The sequence below is a fragment of the Tympanuchus pallidicinctus genome, unplaced genomic scaffold (genome assembly GCF_026119805.1).
Source record: "Tympanuchus pallidicinctus isolate F22 unplaced genomic scaffold, pur_lepc_1.0 scaffold7, whole genome shotgun sequence".
In the NCBI taxonomy this organism is placed as follows: Eukaryota; Metazoa; Chordata; class Aves; order Galliformes; family Phasianidae; genus Tympanuchus; species Tympanuchus pallidicinctus.
Genome location: NW_026294791.1, coordinates 6,622,193 through 6,641,377, shown reverse-complemented (window position 1 = coordinate 6,641,377; position 19,185 = coordinate 6,622,193). Strand labels below are relative to the sequence as shown.

At 36.3% G+C, this 19,185-nt stretch overlaps 1 protein-coding gene across 2 annotated transcripts in view; it reads right to left on the bottom strand.

The window, feature by feature from the left end:
* Positions 1-19,185, bottom strand: part of BEND5 (BEN domain containing 5) — an 851,004-nt gene that overhangs the window by 589,125 nt on the left and 242,694 nt on the right. The gene's annotated exons all lie outside the window — the stretch shown is intronic.

Sequence of the window (19,185 nt, the reverse complement as noted above, 5' to 3'; positions counted from 1 at the left end):
CACTGTACTGCACAAACACAGCAAAAGACTTGCCTAGCAACAATGGATGGGTGATCTGAATATTATAGATACATTCTGTGTCCATTTTTTTGGTTTTTTGGGTTTTTTTGGTTGTTTTTTGCAATTTTTCTTTTCATGTTTCTCACTTCAGACAATTCCCGCCTAGTACCAGGACTTGTATTGTCCTACTGGATTCAGAGGTACAACAGCTCTTGTTGACCTACTGTGTTTAATCCCACCACTATAGCTTTTACTAGCTTTACTCGTTCTTGAGGAAGTGTACCTTTTTTGTCTAAAGTTCAGCTCTGGCAATCTCTAATTGTTTTTATCACATCATGAGCATTTTCATTTCTATCTTTCAGAGATTGCACAGACATTCTTTAGAACCACCAAAAACCTGGAAAACAATTCCCCCACTTTGCACTTGTTTTCAGGTCTAGTCGTTATTGCTGCACAAGCTAGTTGATTGTGTTTCTAATAGCATAAAAAAGTTGACCAACAATATCAACAGTGGAATGAGGCTCGCTGTACTACACAGCTACTGCTGCCTGATAGCGAATCTACTTTATTCTCACTTCATTTATTTTGTCTGAAGTGTATCTGTTGCAGTTTAACCCAGCCAGCAGATGAACACCTGACAGCTTTTTGCTCGACCCACCCACTTCCACTCGTAGTGGAGATAAAAACTATTTACTAAAACAGAGAAGAAAGAGAGAAATAACAGTAATGATAATGAATTATATATGTATAAATAGACATAAGAAGAAAATCATCTCCACCCAGCTGACACTAGGACAATATGCTTCCTTACAGGTTTAAAGCTCCAACTTTCCAGAACACAAGACAAAATAGGCAATGTTCTCATAGCATCTCCCAACAAGTGTGACAGAGCAATGACTTTGCTTTCCTTCTTAGCTGTCTCTCAATCATCAGAAATAAAATTAAGAATAAAATTTGTTTATCAGTCAGCATTCAATTGTATGTTCTTTACGTCACAATTTATCTCAAGTTTGTCAAGATTCTTTCAAGTTACCTATTGTTACATGGTGTCTTACTCTAGCTGTGTCCATCAATATGAAAGTCTTGAAATCAGGCAGATGGTTTTTTAAGGCAAAGACTGATTTGCCTCAGGATAAAAGTGTGTAGATTAAAGGAAAGGTTAATACAAAAATAATTCAAGGTAAAATAAAAATTTGATAGATGTGTGCAGTTCTTTCACCAATTCATTTTCTACCATATCACTGTAGTATTTATATATTCTAGATCATACCTATGTGAAACTGTGCAAAATTTATCATGGGAGTGAAGATCTGAAATTAATTTCTAATCAGCAAAGAACATCCTGACAACATTGCTAGTTTAAATCCCCTTGGCCCATAGGCCAGGAATAACCACAGCAGCTTTGCTCTGAAAGTTCTCTGTGCAGATATTGTGAAGACCTCATGATATAGATTATCTGGTATGACAATATCACACTCTGCTTATGGGGGAAGTCAGTGCAGGCTTGTGAAATGATCTTTAAAAAGCAAATTAATTTTTAGAAAAACGCTATCATCTGCAGCAATGTAATCAAGATGTTGCGTGGAAATTGCAATGTCTCCCAGTCTTAAAAGTGCAGGGAATAAAACTCTCTCCTTTATGCAGAGATTCTGCCGAAAAGTTAACAAAAAGTTGTGCGTATGTAATTAAAAATCTAGCAAGATGTCTTAAGCCTGTATATTTCTATTTGGGACAGAGGAATGGAGGAACATGAGGTAGATACCAAAGCAAGCGATATTCTAATGGAACAAGAAATAAAAATATTATTCCAGATTTGCCCTACCAGCTGTGTCCCACTAATGCCAAAAGGGTCAATAGAAATATTTACAATTTAAAAGTATACCTTAATATGGCTCAGAATTGTCTTCCACATAGTGTCTTTTCCACAGTGTTTGGCAATATTTTAGAAGTTTTTTGTATGTCTATAGTTTTATTTTAGAATTGTCTCAAATCTATCAAATGAGACTTCAAAACAAGATAATTTGGGACCTATGTTCTTTGTGATTAAGGCTAAAATCTAACTGAAACAATTTTAACACAATAAAAGCAAAGAGTTTGACAATGCTTTCTTAAGTTGCATCTCCGGTTTTGCACTGTCCTGCCTCAGGAAAAGGAGACAACTTGTACCACATCCTTTTCACTACAAACAGTTCAGGCCTAGGTGTTTAGGACCACTACGCTGACCCTAAATGCTTACCAGGTTTATTCAGGGGCTACAGGATCACAGCAGCTGGACAGTCAAACTGCAATAGAGGCAAAACTTTTCTGCCCACGCAGTTTACATGCTGGTATTCAAGCCCAGCCAGGGAGCTCAGAGCAGAGAGTAAGAACAGCAAGGAAACTTGCTTTGGAATCACACAGCTATAATATCTAATATCACCTAAGCTTAAATACAGATACCAAGATCCACCCAAAGGAGACTAAGCTTTATATTCAGAAGTGATGAAGTTTACTGGAAACTCACTGCCTTAGCAATGGAAGCCACATTTTGTAATGCTGAATGAAGCAATGTCTAAATACCTTAGAAAATCAGAACTTCAGAACTGAAGCAGGTCTAAGAGCTGCCTGGATAAACCCATGAAATATTTGTAATCCTCCAGTCCCTTCCCATACCCCTCCTTTCTGACCACAAATACTATCATTATTCAATTGCACTACTTTGACATTCCTCTGCTTGTCTCAGTTTTACTCACATTACTGGTGTACCATTGTTAGGTGACTTCCTTAGCACAGATTTTGGGACTGGATCCTACTTTCTTTGCCAGAAGGAAGATTTTGAACTCCAGCATTTTTGGAGGTTTTTTCTGCAGTCAGGCATATCTAATGGTAGCTATTCTGAATCAGTCAACATCTGCTTCAGTACTTTTATCTCACTTTTATCAGCTGTTAATGTCCACCACTCATTTTCTCTCATTTGCTGTCCTTTTATAGGATATTTTCTCCATTTCACTTTCACAAACACTGCTTGGATTGAGACTATAGTGAACGCATGCCTTCGGAATGTCACTAACCTGCAATGTTTTGTCTGGCTTACTGAGTATAATACTCAAAGTTTAACTTAACAGAGCCACGACTTCTATAGCTTTAAGAAAGCTGTCCGTGCTAACCTTAGTTTTCCCTTTCAGCATGACTTCTAATTTGATCAAACCATATAAGTATCTAGTGTGAAACAGATGGTGTGTGTTTGGGAAAGTTTAAAAAGGGAGCATAATATACTCCCTTTGGCGGGCGACTCTGAAATGCATCTGTTCTCTCTGCAGCGAGGCTCTTCTCCCTACTGCAGGCAGGCGCTGCGAAAGCCTCCACGCACAGTGCTCGCAGTGTGCTGTCTGAATCATGCTGCTCACATTACCTTCACGTCCTGGGTCTCTTTTGAGCTGAATGCTAATCAAGGTGGTATTTTTGATAAAGGACAAGTATTTGAAAAATTAAGAGCTAAGCTTTCAGAAAACCATTTTGTTCGTGATCTCCGGACTGAGGTCTAGAATGTCTTCAGCATATTCTGTCTGAACTGCAGTAATGAAAACCACATCAGGTTTTAAGACAGACATATACAGCCTGCAGCCCACACAGCAATGTCAGTATAGGGGCAGGCAAGGCTGGAGCTGCAGCATCTGAGTTAGCAACACCCACCTTGCCATTTCCTTCAGATTCTTAGCCCAGCAAGAGCCAAGAGACAATGGAGCAGTCAGGATGAGGAAAAGATCCCATACTGAGTGCATTCTGTCACAGGTCACCTCTTACAAGGGGAAAAAAGAGTTGGGCGTTCCACGTTCAAAAACATGAAGCTCTCAGTAAAATGTTAACAAAATCACATATTCCTTCTTAGCCTAAGTAATGACTATGAACTCGTTCTGGAGTCCAAGGAGAGGGAAAAGGTTAAATCAACACTCACACTAACATTAATGTGGTTTCCTTTGTACATTCAACAATACAGATACAGTTTTAAAACTCAACCCCACACACTGTCAGAGCAATAAAAGAGAGTCAGTGCTTGGCTTAAAGATGCAAGCAGAAGCATTTTGGGGGCCCAATCCGGGGGATGGATATAACAAGTAAGTTTTAATGAAATGACTAGCAAAGAATGCTAAAAATATTTTTAGCATCACAATCACCTGTGCATTAAAAACTGATGAGTCACAAGTAATTCTTCTTGAATATCCAAAGCTACTGTTTGCTGCACAGACACTGGTTTTAAGGAGAAACTGTACCTGTGATTCCAAATCCAGTGCTTGAGAAGAAGCATCCAGATGAGGAAATACAATACAGAGTCCATACCAGAACAAGACTAGCAAAAAAGGTAATCTTGTGGAGCACTCTTTATCTGGATTGCTGCTCTTCCAGTGCACATTCTGTTCTCAGAAGAGAGGGAGAATCAGTCCATACACGGATTGTATGAAGAACTCACTGGGATCCAGAATTCATCTGTTTTATTCCCAGTAATTTGGGGCATTTTTTAAATTCATCAGCAACCACCCAGTGGGAAAAGAAGACAGATTTATACATCTGCTTCTCAGCAAAGCAACTTCTTGCATTGATACTAAAAAATTCCTAATTCAGCTAAGTGCTTTGTGCCTTGCAGTATAATAGCCTTTAAAACTGACTCATTACAAAATTCTGTGACACTAAATGTATAACTTTGGTTTTGAACTTTACTAGTTCGAGCAACTTGTTTTGTTTTCTGGCATTTCAAATTAGATCTTTTCCACTCTTACATTTCAACCAAAGTAGAGGAACTAGAAGCCTAATCTCAGCAGCACTTCAGAGCAGTAATAATGACCTCTTGGTTACAGTATTCCCCAAATGCCATTTTTCAAAAGTCTCTTTTTAACGTAATATAAAAACTTAAAGTTAGTAAAGTGAGACTGCTGGATTAAGACAAAAAATACAGTCAATGAAAAACTGTATTTAGTACTAGAAGTACTTCACAAAAATTAAAAGGCAATGAGACAAGCTTCATTGTGAAAATTCAAAAGAATGGTACATTTAGTTATTCCCATTTTTATTTTCTTCTTCAGTTTGCAGGATAAAGGGTTAGCCATGAAATGCACAGCTGTTAGTCAGATACATAACATATAAGCCGAGTTTCACAAAAAGCATTTGCCTGCTCTACAGATATTACTTCATTAATCTGAATGATTAAGCACTCTATATTATCACTTTCTAAAAGCATATAGTAATTAAAAACTATGAGGAAGTTCTGGAAAATGGAATTCTGCACTTCATACTGTAACCCCCAGTCTCACTTGTTATAAATACTTAAACAGAAAGAATAAACTTTATTATTTAAAGGCAAATAAAACTATGCTTCTCTCAAACTGGAAGGTCCCAAAGGCTTCATATTCTAAAGTCTTTCCTCTAAAAGATTTTTCCAATTTATTTTCAAAATAGAAATCAGCAGGACAAAGCACTAAAGGGTCCCTACGGAATGGAAGTGTGGGAATGATCTTCCCTTACTCTGTACTCAGATTTGTTTAACTACAGAATTGCAAAGCATTTGGCTATGATTGTGAGGAATCAACTCAGCAAACACAATGCTGTTCATGGCTTTGTGGTCAGTATAAAACAAGATAATAAGAATTCAATACTTTTATCTAACTCTATTCAAACACAAGAAAGAGAGGATCCGAATACAAAGTCAAATACATAAATCATGGCCAGCTAAGTTGATTCTTCCCATTCATCTGTCCTACTATCAAAACAGCTACTTGTCTTTGGCAGTAAAGAGAGAACCTCTATGATTCATTTGCAGCTGGGGATGTAGAACCTCAGCAAGGTGCCATGAGGGCAACAGACTGCTACAATGCCCCTGCCTCTCCTGCAAGATAACACTGCTGCCCCTTTCCTCTCATGGCTCTTGGTGCACGGGCAAACGTAGCTCTATTCAGTAAGCAGAAAGTCATCTATCATCTTTCAGGGACAAGAAAGCTGAGAGATTTCCATACTATCAGTAGCAACAGCAGGATTTGTGCCAATATATGGCACAAATAATATATGTGCAAGATCCCAAAATCTAAGTATTCCCTCCAGAAAAATGTTTAAAGGCTTCAAGATTTGCTCAAATAAATTTTAAGCTAGTTCCTGCCTAAACCTCACAGAGTGGGAAAACTTACTGTGATAATCAATCATCAAAATTCAGGACGCCCTACATAAGTTTGAATAGATGTCTATTCAGGCACCTACTCCTTGATTTCATAAGGATTATTTATGTAAGAACTGCAACATGTGACAACTTCTTAGTACAAAATGGTGACTGCCTTACACTTTCAGGCAATGTTAAGAACAAACTACGTATCCTAATTAAACATATGCAACCCTGATGATAAGGATCTGGGTAATAAAAAATGATCACTTTAACATACAGTTAAGACTTCATCATTAAAAATGAATTCTGCATAAAGTGAGACACTTGCAAACAATAAAGAGTACCAAGATGAATTTGATACAGCTTTGTTGTTTTTACCAAAGCTACTTTCAAGCATTTATTGTTTGCTTGCCACAGAGGAATACTAGTGAGTTTGAAAGCGATTGAATCCTCCGATCCAGTAGTGCAAAATCCAGTATGCAATCTTTTGGGGAAACGCTGTGCCTCCAGTCAAAGTCAGCAGAGCAAAACAACTGGCTCATTTTATTTACAGGTTCAGATGTTTATCGATAACCCTCAGTTATGTGACTGATGCACAGCGTCGCTCATGAACGTTCTATCAAACCCGAGTACACTAGTTTTCAAGTCTAATGCTCAAAGAAAGTATTTGCTGCTGCAGTTTTACTTGTATCAGAGTAAATTGCATAATTTGTAAATCTTTGGCAAAATGTTCCTTTCAAAGAACAGTAATATATAGAAACAATATGAATATAATTTGCTTTTAATTTACAGCTGCAATAGAAAGCCATATATGAAGTTTATTAATCTCTGCAATATTTCTGAGTTCCAAAGGTAGACTTTAGTTTTGCAAACATATGGCACAACTGTAGAATACAAGAAAATGTAAGACGGAAAAATCTAATTCTTGCACGTACTATCAGTATCCAAAAAGGGAGGGGGAGAACCAACCCAAGAAAACAGGTATTTCATGCACACACAGGAATCATATTTAAAAATAAAAACATTTAGGACACATGCTATACCATTAAATGTTACAGATAATTACATAGCAACTGAATGTTGATTATTAACTGAATATTAATTTGAAGTCTTTGCAAGGCATGTAGCTAAAAATGACTCTGGCATTAAAACCAGAGCTAAAGCCAAGCAAGTAGATGTTCTGTAAAAAATAACCCACTATTTCTTTGGTTATAACAGCAGAGGGAGAGGGAACAACAGAGAATAGCCATGACTACACCTAGCTTTCAGGAATCAATTAATGGCCAATCGCAACCCCAGCTTGCAGATGGACCAACAATGCTCAAAGCTGCTCCTAAGAAGATGCAAGTGCTGTAGCCAGTGAACCTGAGCACAACCACTGTCAGAATAAGATAGCAAATGCTGCTGCTGCTTACAGAATTGAGCCTGTCAGAAACCTCATTTTGTGCCATGAGGAGAATGTGATCTTGAATATTTTTCCTACAATACTTTCATATTCCAGTGTGAAAGACCTGTACAAGAAAAATTAATGACCTCTTGTTTGAGCTGTTCAGGTACAATATAAGAGTCAGAATCCACCCCCCCACTTAAGGCCTATGGGCCTTCTGACTAGAAAAGGCTTCCTGTGTCATTAAATCATACTTTCAAGGAATAAAAGACAGTACATTATCTTATCTACTTCAAAATTGTCTCAAACTAAAAATGAGGTAGATTTCCTCTACTGTCGGAAGCATCTCTTTCCTAGTATTCAGAAAGACTCCTAACTTACAGTCTAAATTTATTCATTGACAGTATTACCCATTTGTTTTTAGCTTGATGCCAATTTTCCTTCTTGGACATCAATCCTATAACATATTTATAAGAAAAATCCTATCCTTTTTCAGGCTTTGCTTTATTGGAATAGACAAACAAAGCTCATTCGCTGTGTTTGTTCTTTTCTTCCCTGACCTTCTCTGCAGCTGTGCCAAGGGTGGTCACCTTTTTTGAAAGTAGATGGTAAAAGATGTACACAAAACTCCACAGCGTATCCTTTGTTATTAATGAATAAATAGTGTACCCCTATTCAGCCTGGAGAATGACTTTTTCCACACGTGGACTAGATAGACTAGATAAGCATGAAAAGATTTTAAGTTCCTTGAATGAGTAATTCTAAGCTAATCAGCTACTTTCTTCAATGAGCCATGTGCGATGGTTCCTACAATTGAGACAGCCACATAATCCACAAATGCCAAACTGAGAAGTGTGTAGGTGTAGATAATAAGATTTCACTTATTTGTACATAATACAAATTGAGCTCATGGTACGTTGTCCCTCCTGTCCAGCCTCAGTATTAATTGAAAGAGTTACCATGTCTATTAACTTAAGAGAGCAGAGGTAGAAGCTTGCTCTTCTGCCATAGAGTATAAATATATTTGAACAACATCTTGAATGGACAAAAATAAAAAATGACCTGAATTTGACTTCCCACAGACAGTAGTGAATCCAGTTAACTCTGGACCACAGGTGAAACATATTCTTAAAAATACAGTAGAAAATGCCTCAGTAGATCAAAGTCAATAACCTTTTTAATCTCCTCACTTTAATTCCTAGACAAGCGTCATAAAAGTATTCTGTAAATTGTTTCTCTAGCTGTTATTTTTGGTTGTTTTTTTGTTTGTTTGTTTTTGGTGTATTTTCTTTTTGTTTTGTTTTGTTTTTCATTTAATGTTCCCCTACAATACAGCTTGTCTATTTTCTTTATGTTGGAGATGAGTCATGTCACACTCCAGTCACCACTAGAATCCTACTCCTTGTACCTACATGTGTATCGACATATGCTCAGGTTATTAGAGATTTCAAGTATAAATAAAAGAAAAATACCATAAGGCATTTTAGCTTTGTCCATTAACAACTGGTCATATAATCAATATCTGAGGTATACTGGAAGCATTAATTATTTAAAGGAGTAATGAAGGCCATTCTGTTTATGTGTGCCCTTGTAACTGTAAGAAAACTGTGGTCTGAAAATCTGATTCATCACACAGCTCCTACTTGATCTGTTCCCAAAGATTTTTTTTTTACTCTTTGAAATTAATTCTAAATTTAGGGAGACACTGAAACTCAAGACAGGATAAAATGCTATGAACCATGCATACCTTCTTTTTCGGTCCTTTTAAGTGCATATGTTATTGCCCACACACAACCAGCATATAATTGTTGGCAGTGATGTTTTTGGCTGGCACTTTCCTTAGTTTTTAGGGATTTTTTTATTGCTAACATGAAATGGTATGATTGCCACAGAGACAGAATAGGGAGTAGGAAAAGTTCGTACTGACAACTGCACTTTCCAAATTAAATTAACTATCATCATCATACTCAGAAAATTCTTTGCTGAAAAATGTGGTCTGTACCCTTGCTAAAGGATTTGGGGCTCTTGTTGGTGTTTGGTAGTTTACTTTACCAAACTGTACACAAGGCTAAGGGACAAAAATGACTCCATTATATTTCTGTCTGACACACTGACATGTGCCCAAGAATAGATCTCTGAGATGAACATTTTAAAAGCTAGAGTGTCTCAGTCACATTATTCAGTTACAGCTGCTGTGGATACTTGGTATTCCCTGGCAATCAGAGGGCAGAAATTGCACACTGAGCATCTGAAAAACTAAAAAAAGCTAGAGGTCATGTAGAGCCCACTTCTGTGTTTGTTTGTTTTTTACATTTACAGGCTTAAGGTCCTGTGATTAGACAAAGCATAGATAAAACTGGGAAAGTGACTAGAAATATCCACATCATCCTGCCAATTTTGCCTCAAGTCTAATCTGGAATCTGCTTTAAGATGTCAGAAGGAAGTTCATCATCACGCTCACTGAAGCTGCCAAAATAATGTAATTGTGACAGGTTTTGTTTTTTGTTTTGGTTTGATTTTTTTTGAGTGTAAATGCCATCAGTTCCTTTCACACACAGGCTCCCAGACAACCATCAGATGATAATGAATTTCTGTCAATAGAGACCCAAGCCAAATCTGAACTGGCAAGCTACAAATGAAAGATTATGTGTCTGTTACCTATCACCTGGTCTATCCATTTCTTGTTACTCACACTTACTCTTAATTTACAAATAAACTGCCATTCGATGCCAAAGAATAAAATTAGAGAAATCAGAGAAAAAAGGGAACACTTAAAATGTGCACTTCATGTCCAATTTTATGGCAGCAATAAACAGTGAAGACATGAAGTGGGGAGGAAATGCCTTGGGTACACTATTATTTTAACTACAAATGTTTTTTGTGAAGCATCAAGCCCAATTCAATAACCAGCCATCTCTTGTGGTCCTTGGTGACATCCCCTGTCATTGAAGTGGGACACTGGAGAAAACCTACTCTTGTAAGTTAAAGATTTTTCCCAAATGATAATTCTCCAAAGTGAATCTCCATATTTGAAACATGTCACAGCCACAATCCAACACCACTGTGAGCTCATGAAAACAGTTGTAACAACCAAAATGATTCCAGAACTAGTTATCATGGCAGACAATTTGATACCAACTGTGTTTTCAAGCTTCCTATGTAAGGTATGTATGTTCATCAGACTTGTCACCGGGAGATAACACAGAGGCAATGTCAGTTCCACTGTATTTTACTCAAATGCTCTCCAGGAAATGAAACTAGGACTACTGGGTTAATTTGTTTCCACCTGAGTGGACTGGATCCTTCTACAGGCTGATTTTATTTTAATGCATTTTGAGATTCAAAGGACTAAGATATAACTGGCATTAAAATGCTAATTTTGCAAGACAATTTCCATTTTGTGGTTAGGCATCGTACACTTATTTTAAAAATGTGTCATCTATTGAGGGCTGAATCTCTTCTCCAGGCACTCTAAATACCTGCTGTTTTGTGATTCAGTGAAGAGATTGCTTAAAAAGACTAAGAAAGTGTGGATATAGGAATGGCTCTGGACTGATAGATACACTTCAGCATGAAATGAATGGGAAGCTTGGAAGAACACCTATTCAAAGCCGGTCACAAAGTATATTCTTAGATGAAGTTAATTGAAATAATGAATATGCAAAAAACAAAGCAACTCAGAATCTCCCAGGCATGACTTTCTAAACAGCAAAGCCACCTCTTAGAAGAATTGGGTTCAAAAATCAGCATGTTCTTACATATGATTCTCATGACTTCCATGACACCAAAAAACTCAGTATATCGTTAAAATCAGTATCATTAAAAAATTTGTTGCCAGTAGGCAGAATCAAATGAAGGAATAATTGTGACTCCATGAATTTAACAGGTATATGAAAGGGATTTTTAAATGTAAAGTTCTTCGTTTACATGGAGAAAATATAGGTGCCACAGACCAAGGGAAAAAACAGTACCAGCATTTGATTATCTTGTGTACCTGTGTTTTCTTGCTCAGCTCCAAGTAGGGAGCTTCCAAACAGAGTCCATACCGCTTGATGTAAATTGAAGATTTCTTAACCCGAACTCTCTGGGCTTTATCATTAGGATTTCTTCCTGCTGAGTCACTCAATCTTTGCCTCCAGTGGAGCTGGTGTGTAGCTATAATTGAGCCTCTTGCTGCCACCTGTAGCACTGAATCTGCTGAAACAACCCTAAGCCTACACAGTATTTTGGGAAACTGAACACAGTGACAGCAACCCGCTGTGCTACACACAGCTCACCTGACAAGTTTTTACAGAAAATTGAGTCTAAAGTAGTAGTTCAAGTACTGAAAAAGACCTGACAAAACTAAAAAAAGCTAACCAACCCAAACCCATGTTGCAGTGAAGCAGAAGAAAGGAAACCAATCATCCATTTTAATAATTAAATGTCAAAAGTAACTAGAGTTTAGCATCAATCAACATACAGTGTGACTGTGTAGTGTGGTTTTCAAAATTTCTGTCAGTGTTTTTACTTTTAACAGAACAATTCTACCTGCGGGTGGAAGCCTTTGTTTTTCTGTCACCTACAACCCCATAACCACTATGGGGAATCTGGGCTATTAAACATGTGGTTTACAAAACATTAGTATTTCATATTCCTCTACCTTAATTACTAACGGAATGCAATTAACTGATTCTCTCATGTGCTGTGATACCAGCTATAACAAGCCTGATTCCTTTCTTATTGTGGAATAAATTATCAGTAACTTCATTAATGTCAATATTATATTGTGTAAAAAGGATGAACGGATGTAAATAGAGAAGAACTGGGACAATCTAATATTAGGACAATATATTAGCAAAATATATCAAGACAAGGAATATCAGAAAAAAAACAAAAAACAAAAAAGTTTACTGGCCTAATACATTTTTAAAACATTTAGAAAAATGCATTCAAAACTGTATTCATTACATTATCTAAAATGCAAGACCTGCAGAGTTTAGTGAATGCTACCTAATGTCTCAACAATCCAGTTCCGAAAGGCAGTACTAACCAACGATTGTGTTTCTACTTTTACTTGAATAGTATTCTCCCTCCTCATTACTTTAAAATTTCACCTTCAAATGCCTCTCTAAGCTAAGTTTTGTAATTAAATGTAAATATTCATACACACTCATGTGTATAAATCTGTTTTAAAACCTATAAGAGGGTATTATTAGTCTTTAAAATGTTACCTGGGAAGAAAAGGAAAGAAGTAAAACATTTGCATGAATTTGAAGGTTTGAAGGTCACAGGTTAAATGTTTAATTCCTATGACTGCTGCCCAGTATCTTCTTAACAAAAGACCAGTGCCACAGCTTTCTGACTGAGAGCTTTTAGTTAATCTCCAAAGGTCATTAACTTAAATGTGATGAGAATTAAAAAAAAAAAAAAAAAAAAAAAATTACAAATACCTTTTAGAAGCTGCTGTTTGGCACATAGACAGTTAAAGGCTCTGTGTGTTAATAACTTGTCCCTGATTTAGAAGATCTCCATTTATCAAGATCCAAACTGTACAGGCTGGTTGGAGGAGAATAAAAGTGGATAAGAACAAGAAATACCATCCCCCTCTGGCTACACACCACTGATTCTTTTGCACCTAGCAAGTAGAAGGACTTGACAAGATATATTTGTTTTTCAGTTAATATTCATAAAAGGTGTGAATAAGATTCAGAACTTTTTAGTACAAAGCAAATCCAAACAAAAGGAATACTCAAATTAAAACTCTTTCATTTTTTCAAGACACAGCAGCCTTTTCTAAGCTTTATTAGAAAATTATCATGCCAGCTGTCTCTTTTCCCTGACTGTTATTCACACAATATGCCTCTCTCTTGTTTCTTTTCAGCTTTGTACATGTATAATAATGAGTTTTCTAGAATGGAAAACCCAGTGGAATATTAAAATTGCAAAGAGCAGCTCTTTGAGTTAATTTCACTAAAGTGCATCACAACACAATACAATGTTGTAAGAATGAATTTCTAATAGGAATTCATTCATGGAAAAATTAATTAAAGAAAATGTTTTGCTAATATAGCTTTACATATATGTTTATATAGACTAGCAATAGTAAAAGCTAAAAATTTAAAACCTGAAGTGTTCACGATGAACTTCCTAGCCCATGTAGCAAATGGTATCTTTTTGTGATATCACAGCAATATTGACTTAAGTACTTTTTTAATGATACCATTAAAGCACAAAGTTTGGTCAAGCTCGCTCCCATGGTTTTATCATTTTATCAAGTGAGAAATGACCTGCTTTACTCATCACCAAAATGACAGTCCCTGGATTCAAGATTTTCATGATGATACTCACTACGAAAAGGTAAGAATACAATGGAATATAGTAATGAACAAAAAGAGAAGCTGTCAACACATAAGAAGATTAGGACAGTATATACAAAGAACCAGAAAGCCTTGATGAGTAAAGTAATAGAAGTGTGATGAAATTGAGCGCAGCAAAGGATATGCAGCTGGAGGTTACTAAGAATTTATACCATTAACTACAAATACTGTAAAGTAGAACACAGAAAAAAAAGACACAGGATGATATGGATGAACTCAAAGAATGGCAAAAGATTTCAGGTAGAGTGCACAAGTATATTTCACAGCTAAGATTAAGAAAGTATTCATAGAGCAGCATAAAGCACTGTAAAGGTCCTATCTAGATCCTTGATTACAAAAATGAACTGGAAAATATGCAGATAATTATATTAAAATAATTAGAAAGGAAAATCCTATCAAATAAATGGAACCTCTGGGGATCAACTTGCTTAGAAAAGTCAAAACATATTGAAGAAAAAAAAAAGCAAAAGAAAACACTAAATAACACTAAATTCTTATTTATTGATAAATACAAATCCAAGGAGAAGAAAAAGTAAAGGCTAGCACTGGAACAGAAGAAAGTGGCCACAAACAAAACCAAAATAAACTGCCTATGACTAAATTTACACTAGAAATTAGAAGGTTTCCAGCATTCTATCAAGAGTCAAAGCTTACAAACAGCATTCCAAGGATCTGGAACATGGTAGACTATGAAAAGGTTAAGTGACATAATTGCCTGCTACAGAAGAGGACAAGGTAATATGCTATAAGAAATTCCTTCCCATCCCAAATTCTTAGATTCATATTAAATTATGCAAATTACACTCACTGTATCTCAAACTACACACACATCCCTTTCTCTGATAAAGATAAAATATTTTCCTAGTTTTATGTAGTTTTTAACTAAAACAAGCAGAAAAATAAGTCCTCAATGCTTTAGGGTTGTTCTGTTTTGTTTTCCTAACAGCTCAACCTTGTCTAAAATCTTTGCCCATGATGCCACAATTAGATATCTGAATACTTACCACAGATACTCACTGCTGGATTACCCACCCATGATGTAACAAGACAACCAGAAACAATCCCAAAGCAAAGGAGTTCATAGTAAGATACTTCATGAAAAACATGGGTTTTTATCTCCTTAAGCCACAGGGATATCAAACTTGAGACCTTACACGCCACATCAAAATACCTGATACATCCCATGTGAATATGTCTAAGTTAGTGCACATAGGAAGAAAATTTTTTTGTAAGGAGCGTGCTCAGATGAGATAGGAGGTACAAGGCATCTTGAGACAGGTCCGGACTGCAGAAGTTAAGCAGATGGGAATGGCTCCCCAATGTCCTGGGCAAGGTAGCCAAAAGGAGATGTGGTAAGAAAGACTTAAATCCCATAGAGTTATTCAGGATTTCTACTGATTTCAGACAACCACTTGGGAGTGTCTTGACTACAGTCTCCACCGAGTAGCATGAATGTTATCATCTATACTGAATTGTCTCAACCTCTTGGTACAAATAAGTACATTACCAAATGCTCTGGATTCTTCCTTGCAGGCTTTTCTAGATATACACACACAGATTTAACTTTCTGAATATTTTAAACAGAAGTTTCAAGTGTTTAGCTGTGTGCAGGAAAGCAAGGAATGAATAAACAGTGATCAGAAGAGGATAGGCTGCTAGCACTTGAAAGAGTGAGACAGATAAACCATTTCCTGGCAAGCTGCTTCTCCCCTCTCCTTGGCCTTCTTTTTCAGTACATAAAGTGCCATTCAGAATATCTGATAAATAAAGAAAGTCAAATAATGGATAATTTTCCTGGAATGTATTACATACATTACTCATTCATATATCAGCATGATTTAAACCTGTTTGAAGTGAAAGTGATCTGAAAAGTCTCACTGTGCACAAAGCTGGATATTTACAAACAAGTTCTACAAATCTGTATTTTAGCTCTTTGAGCTCTCGAAGGTCTTTGGAAGTGCTCTTTTTTTTATATTGTCTAAACATTAAAATCGAAGCTCCCTTAGGAAGAATGACTTGTGCTCTGAGCTGACTTTTTATCAATCATGTTAATTTGGAAATAAGCTATTGATTTGACTTTTTATTCATCATAGTCAAAAGTGGATTGTGTTAGCCCTGTCCCATTTGCCCTTAATTAACAACCATTGAATCCCCATATTAATTAGCAGAGCAGAGCTGTTAGATATTTTACATCACTCTTCACTACAGTGGATAATTAAAAGTCCCATTAATAAAACTCTGGTATTCATAATTTTATAAACCTATTATGAAACAATAAACTTGATTACACTATAGCATTTTACATGCTTGTTTATTGATATGGTAGTACTTTAATTTTAAAATTATTCACAGTCTTCTAAAGATTTTTAAGTGGTGGAATTATTTTAATTCAACTAACACACTAAACTTGTGAGATGATTGACTTAAATATTTCCTGAAACTGCCCAAGAAATAATTGTCACTACTGGAAATGAACAACGTTTAGTTTGTGCTCTTTTGAGTTTGGATGACTTTGATTTTTGGTGCATTTACCACAAACCTTCATTTTTATTTATCACACTGAACAAGAGACTGATTGATTCCCACTTGTGCGCAGGAGGTGCAGTCCAGAAGACAGCAACTTTAAATGACAGCTACAGCTTAATTGGCATCATCCAAGGGAAGCTGTCCTGCTGAAGCACTGAACCATCATTTCCCTAAGGCACCTTGGCCTTGCCATGTCCCCAGTCAGCATCACTTTTGCATTTTCAGATGAATCGCCTCAGGGCCCTTTGCTAGAGGATCTATGCCAAGGACCTCTGAAACCATGAAGTTCAATGTCTTAAAACTTTTTGTCACAGTCTTTGATGCAACCTAAGTAGAAATTTACATTCACAAAAATCTGGACAGGTGACAATTGCCAAAGATGTTCAGGTGATGGTGACAAGGTATTAAAAGCTCACTTAATCCTGCTCACCTCGTACCCACAGTACAGTCTTCTGAAGATTTAAAATAACATCACTGGGCTATTCGTAAAACTTCTGGTAACGCAATTTGATCCATTTCAAACTCTTCTGCCACACGCTAAAAAGCGATAGGATTGTGATTTGTAAGGGAATCTACAGTTCTGAGTTGCAAAGGGCAGAATAAATCATAAATGCAACATTTTGGAAAGGGGACATCAAATTTATTTTCAGTTACTTGCTCCAAACCTTTCTTCAAAAGAAGCATTTATCTCTCTGTCTCCTTAATAGTAGCTCCTTTATTTTTAACTGACTTTTAGAAAAGCTTAGTCACTGATTTCAAGAGCTTCTAAGATATCTTGTGAAATTTGCTGCCACATCACTCTTCTTACGTGTTTTCATTCTAAATTAGTCTAGAGTGAAAACTCACTAATTAGTTTTTTTCTTTTGGGAAAGCTTCAAAGTACAGAGGTAAAAGCCTATCCCCAAATTTTGAAACCTTCTGTGTGAAATAGACAACTCTGACTCGAAGCAGAACATTATGACATTTCATGCCAGCCCTGAAAAAGAAAATAGGATGACATTCTGGAAGTCAATTTCTTAACCGAAGAAATTCACTTAAATTTCAAGTTTAAAGTCAGATCTAATTCTGCAACCACGTTTAATTAAGCAATCTTTAGCTTTTTTCACTGAGGATTTGTTATTCCCTGTTGCATTCTCACTAGGACTAGTTAGATTTGCTGAGTTTAATTTTTATCACAGTTCTCTGGCTTTCTACTTGTCATGTTCTCCCAGGCAAAAACCACCTGTTAAAAAAGCCCCACAAGCTTTCATTTGTAATAAGAGGTTAAAAATTAGAGAAAAGAGGCAGAAATGTATGCCAACTCTGACATTCCCTCAGGAAACGTTGCAAGTTAGGGAAATTTTTCAATATTATGAAGTAAAGGCTTGGGTTGTCATTTCTGTGGGAACAGCTGATATTCTACTGCTATGACTTTCGTGCAAATGAGGCTGTGTGGGTGAGAGCTGTATTTAAGTAGAGTGGCTGTGAATTTATAAAATGCAGACAAGATGTTCTGCTGCAATTTAAAAATTTACTAAGAATTTGCAACTGCAAACAAGCAGGAAAGACACCTCAATGCCAGCCTATCAATATGCAGGTGAAAAACGGTGAAGAGAGCATTTCCCACCAAGAACCTCGCTATTCCAATCATTCTTTCAACTAAACACAGGCTGATGCCACAAGATAGTGCTCAGGATTGTGCTAATGTAAGTCAAATGCAAGAAGAAGTGATAGCCTACCTAATGTATCAGCATCCTGGAATGATGCACACCTTGAGCTAGCTGTGACTTGTAGGAAAAAAAGATATATCTATACCAAATTCTGCTTTTGCAATTTATTGTTCCTATATTCAGAATTCAAGGTGGTGATTCATTTTCCAGTACATTTTCAACACAATATGATAGTGATTTAATGAAGTAATTTCCTAACCCTATCTTAGAGTTTTCAGTATCCAGGTATTCTGATGTTCTCCACTGCTCTCTATAAATCTTTGGGAGCAGCTATGGGGGCACAAAGCAAATGCCAAATTTGAAAATTCAATACTACTTCAAAGCTTCCTAATATTTCCTACAAATACGTATCTCAAGGGATTTTAAAGTAGTTACATATACCAAACTCCTGAAGATGTTTTGTTTTGAAACCAGAATTGTTTTCATTATTTTCCTAAAGGAAAAATAAAAACATCACTATTCACTGTTTAAAAGCTTTTAACTGCTGTAATTCAATTGTAGCTAACTTACAGGCATGAGTTTCAATCATCTATCAAATACCCATTTTTAAATGATCACACAATGAATGTTTTAGTAACAATTAAATTATAGGATTTTTCCTGCTTTTTTCTGATATTAGTGGAAACAAATACCAGTCAGTATGTGTAAAGTATCAGAATGTAGTTTGAGAACAGATTAGTATGTATGATAATCTGGTGAAAAGAAGAACTCACCTCATTTTATACTCTAAGCACGAATATCTAGAGACTCAACTTCATCACTGCTATATTTAAAATACCCCTTCTCTATAATCAGTGCATCACTTTGACACATGCTAGTCATGGATGCAACCCTCCATCTACAGAAACACTTCATTCATAACTGAAATACAGCCACTTCAGATGCAAGACATTATCAGGCATTTCATAGAAACATGACATGACGGTACTTCAGAAAAGTAAAGAATTGGAACTTTTAAGGGAAATTCTCGAGAAGAATATAATTAGTTGATTTGTAATGTGGCCAGGGACTGAATAACTCCTCCTTTACTGGCTTTCCAAGAAACATTGCAAGACACCATCCACCGATATATTAAGCACA